The sequence below is a fragment of the Tachypleus tridentatus genome, chromosome 10 (assembly GCF_004210375.1).
Source record: "Tachypleus tridentatus isolate NWPU-2018 chromosome 10, ASM421037v1, whole genome shotgun sequence".
NCBI lineage: Eukaryota > Metazoa > Arthropoda > Merostomata > Xiphosura > Limulidae > Tachypleus > Tachypleus tridentatus.
The window spans coordinates 27,844,121-27,849,103 of NC_134834.1; positions in this window are offsets into that span (position 1 = coordinate 27,844,121).

Sequence of the window (4,983 nt, forward strand, 5' to 3'; positions counted from 1 at the left end):
ATATGCTTTTTTAGTTCTTAGCAGGTGACATGCGTACTTGAAAGACAGTAAGCGAAACCAATACTCGAAAAAGAATATTTAAACAAATTTGCTTAAACGTTATTCGTTGTTTTTAATACGTTTTCATGTAAACAATCTGACGTCACTTCGATTCTCAAATGTTTGAAATATTTGAATCCGATGAAAAACTTTCTTGTACAACAACACTCATGTGACGTTATTAGAACATTTAATTCTGTTTCAAATCTATGATTAAATGTAAAACAAAAAACAACAACAATACCGAACGCAAGTCCCCTGGTGGGATAGTAGTAAGGTTATTTATTTACTTACGATACTAAAATCCAATTTGTTTACCCATGGTGGATATAGTAAATACCCCAACTTAGCTTGACAGTGTAACACACAAAAAAACACTAGTTATATATACAAATAAGTACAAATGTGCGACTGACTGATGGTGAATACTTGACCTTAATAAAAAATTGAACCGAAATAGAAATTACATTAATTAGCTCCGAGTATGACATTCGAGTTGATGTCTGGTACCATCTGATGGGCCTGGCTGTAGGGCACTTAGCTCTCAATCTGCAGATCGCGGGTTCGAAAATCATCATTGAACATACTTGACTCTCCCTATTATTCATGAGTCGTTATGATGTTGTGGTCAATTTCACTATTAGTGAACCAAGAGTTGAAGATGGGTGGTGTTGACAATTTGTTTTCCGTCTAGTCAGTCACTTTGAAATTAAGGATTACTAGGGTAGACGTCTTGTGAATAGCTTTGGATGAAATTCAACAACAAAAAAGAAATTGTTTGAGATGCGTAATGTCAGTACAAGTTTCGTCGATATATACAATCTAACATTTGTACACAGCACGTAACTTTTATTACCAAAATTGTAATTGAATTTAACTTACGGTAAACTAGTTACAGCGGTTATACAAAAATACGTATGATATATATAATCTTTATCTCCGTATGTTAGAATACAATTTGAGTACGGATAATGAATATTCGGGTAGCGAAACCAACTGTACGTTTTAGGTCTAATAACAGCGATGCATGCACTCGAGAGCAGCGCCATATTCTTCTTTCTCTAAATATAGGCATATTTTTCTGAGGTCAATTAAGCCTACTCAGAGGCGCCTTACATATTAAAATATTACTGAATGCATGAAGAAACGTTAAATTAACCTGTACAGTTGTTTCACGAGGCTGGGGTTATAGTAGTTGATGTTAAAACAAATAATGTTGTTATCGGTCTCTACTCAAATTCTAATTTATGACTCGTACAATAGTTATATAAAAAAGTTACACCTTGCCAACTTAATTTAGTTTATACCATAACTCTTGTTCCCATAGTTCTATAATATAAATAGCGTTTCAACAGGTATTGTGTATCTCGTTATCTTGCCGGTCTGATGAGCCTTGGTATCGAACAAAAGGCCTCATCATCACGAGATATAGTTTGTTGACATTGTTATACATTTGTGTTTGCTGTTGCTGTTATTATTTTTGTTAATAAGCTGTAGAGACATATTAGGGCTGGATACAACAATGGTTAACAATAAATACACTGCAAACAATGGAACCATTCTTCCATCCAACTTGGTCAAGGATTGGTTTGTATATACTGTCTCCTCAACCCACCAAAGTAGTTCAGCGGTAAGTTTCTGGGCCTATGACGCCAAAGACCGTAATTTGACACACGTGGAGGGCACATGCAGATAACATATTGTGTGTCTTTACGCTTAACAACAATCAAACACAGTTCACAGCAGAAAATATTGGTATTAATGAAGCCAGTCTAAACGGTAAAAACATACTCCATGTTACCTTGGCAGGAGTCTGTGAGGAAGTACAGTGCATGTTAATATCTTAGGTAGCATTAAACCTATCGAACATGAGATCTTTGAATGCTGCAGAAACCATGGACAAAAACTATCTTATGCACAAACAACGAGAGCACAGTTTAAGAATGCCCTTCAGCAGGGGTGATTTTAACATTTCCACATAAGACTTTTCATTAACGTTCAAGGCACATACCATAGACAGTGATGGCAAGAGAACCAGTGAATTCTAAATCTATTTGATGTGATTCAACCAAACCACAGTACGAACATAAAAAAAAAACAACAACAACAACAAAAAACAGTTGCAGGATATATGGCTATCAGTCGGGCCCTAACGGGTACTATTTACACTACTAACTCTAGTGCAAGTAATACAACGCATTACACGGTTTTTTCAACAGCCTGTGTTTTATAGTTGATGATACTTTATTTCGGGAACTGGTGGAATTGAAGTGTTTGTCCCTCATTTAGGGGACTTCATATGATCATGAACCTTCACCTTGTTATGGGGCAACATATGCAAGATTCTGGTTCAACCTATGGTTGATGTGAAAATGGTATTCAGGATGTCAGTTCAGAAATTTAGGTTATGGCTGGTCTTGCACGTCGTGATATCCGGTTCGTAAGCATCCTAACATCTACAATTGTACAGCTGTGTAGACAAACACGACAGATATTGGACGGACGTTTGTGAATGGGAAGTTAATGTTCATCTTTCTTTTTCTTAAGGTGTAGCCTGAGATTAACTGATGCCTCAATCAGAGAAGTAACTATAAGGAAACTAAAGGTATGTCGCACAGAGACATACAAATACAGAACCAAGCTGAACGTAGAAACATGGTTAACTAAGTACCTGCTTAGGACCTGGTGGTTAGGGCACTCGACTCGCAATATGTAGGATCGAATATCCTTCAACAACCATGCTCGCCCTTTCAGTCGTGTGAACGTTACAATGTAACCGTTAATCTCGCTATTCATTGCTAAAAGAATAGCTCAAGAGTTAATAGTGGGTAATGTTGACTAGATGAGCCTTCCTTTAAGTTATAAAGATGTGGAATTGACAGTGGCTATCTGGTTTTATAATGTTTCTGAGAATCAGTTGACGCACTATTTAGTTGTAATGGAAGAATACGTTGTGCGTTTAAAGTTTTAGCAGACGTTTTGTCTAGTTTTTATACATCTTTACCAGTTTACTTAAATTAGGCATGGCCAGGTGGTTAAGGCACTCAACTCGTAATCTGAGGGTTGCTGGTTCGATTCCCCGTCACATCAAACATGCTTGCCTTTTCAGTAGTGGGGACATTACAATGTGATGGACAATCCCACTATTCGTTGGTAAAATAGTAGCTCAAGAGTTGGCGGTGGTAGTGATGACTAGTTGCCTTCCCTCTAGTCTTAACTGCTAAATTAGGGACGGCTAGCGCAGATAGCCCTCGTGTAGCTTTGCGCTAAATTCATAAACAAACAAACAAATCAGTTCACCTGATAATTTACCTACTTAATTTCTTCAAAAATCGTACACGATATTTTTTATGATGATGTCACAGTAATGAGTTTCTTGTAAATAAAAGTCAGAAACTGTGTCAAAGCCACCATTTTGTTTTTTTGAAGCACGCCCTTTCAAGACTCAAAATACAAGTTTTCTTAATTCAGCGCTCCCAAATTGCCTTAAAGCTTCGTTTACGAACTTCAAACATTAAAATGCGTACAGTATTAACATTTTTGGAAATACAAAATATTTGTTTTTAAAGGAATGGAAAAAATCCGAATTGCTTTTCCATATATTTAGTACTTGTTAATGACAGTTTGTAAATAGATTTTCTTTAATGTTTTTACACGAATGCTGTGTAGTAGTGTTTCTCAAACCAGGAATGTCCGGAATTACAGCCCCCCCCCAGTACTCACACCGCTAAAATTCGGGTTTTGCTACCCGTGGTTGGCAAAGCACAGATAGCCCATCGTGGAGCTTTGTGTTCAATTTGAAACAAACCAAACCACATCGAAATTCCATAAAAATGTTTATCAAATATAATTTAATGAATAATATATGTAAACTTACATTTACAAGGATTAAAAATAATTAACTTTGGAAAACAGCTTTTCATGTATATGTAATTGTTTTTTATTTCAAAACAAAAAACATCGATTGGTTTTGAGGTTCGCAAAAAAAATTGAAAGGAGGATTTTATGGAGTTTTGAAATTCGCGCAAAGCTACACGAGGGCTATTTGCGCTAGCCGTCCCAAATTTAGCAGAGAGAAGGCAGCTAGTTATCACCACCCGCCACCAACTTTGGGCTGCTCTTTTAGCAACGAATAGTGGTATTGATAGTAACATTATAACGCTCCCACGGCTGAAAGGGCGAACATGTTTGGTGTGACGGGGGTTCGAAACCGCGACTCTCGGATTACCAGTCGAGTACCTTAACCACCTGGCCGTGCGAGGTCGTGGGCCTATATGTCACTAAAGTTTGAGAACCGCTAATGAATAGTGTTTGAGGCACATCATTTCGAACAGTTACAAGACGTAAATAATCCATCAAGGAGAAATATTAAAATAAATTTCCACAGCTTTATTATAATTAAATAACGGATGTTAAATGACGTTGTTAACTTTGTTTATGTCTGAATTATATTTATGTATTTTAATTTAAAAAAACAACAACATGCATACAAATTGTGTAAATTGTACAGTTTTAACACGTTGCATACACGCTGTTAAATTAGTAACAAAATGTACTTCCCTTAAATGGAATGAAATCTTAAAGGACGTCACAGACACACGTGATTGCTTTGTGATTATTGAATATTTTCCCTCATATCTTTCCGAGTAAAAAAATGCATAAGACATTGTAACTAAATGGAAAAGAAATTTTTTGTGTCTATATCTTTATTCATTATATTCTAACTTAAGATATTTTGAAAATGTGCGAGACACTCTTGACAAAATCTCACTCTGTATTGACGAGTTTGTGTGATTAAAAAAACAACAACAAAGTTTAGTTATCGCCTGAGGTCAGGTATATACATTTTGAATTAGAACGTTCAACCAATGAACGCCAACTTCAAGTTGTCGATCGGCCAGTGAAATGCTCATCTTTGTCTCTACGTCCTAGAACGTAAACGAA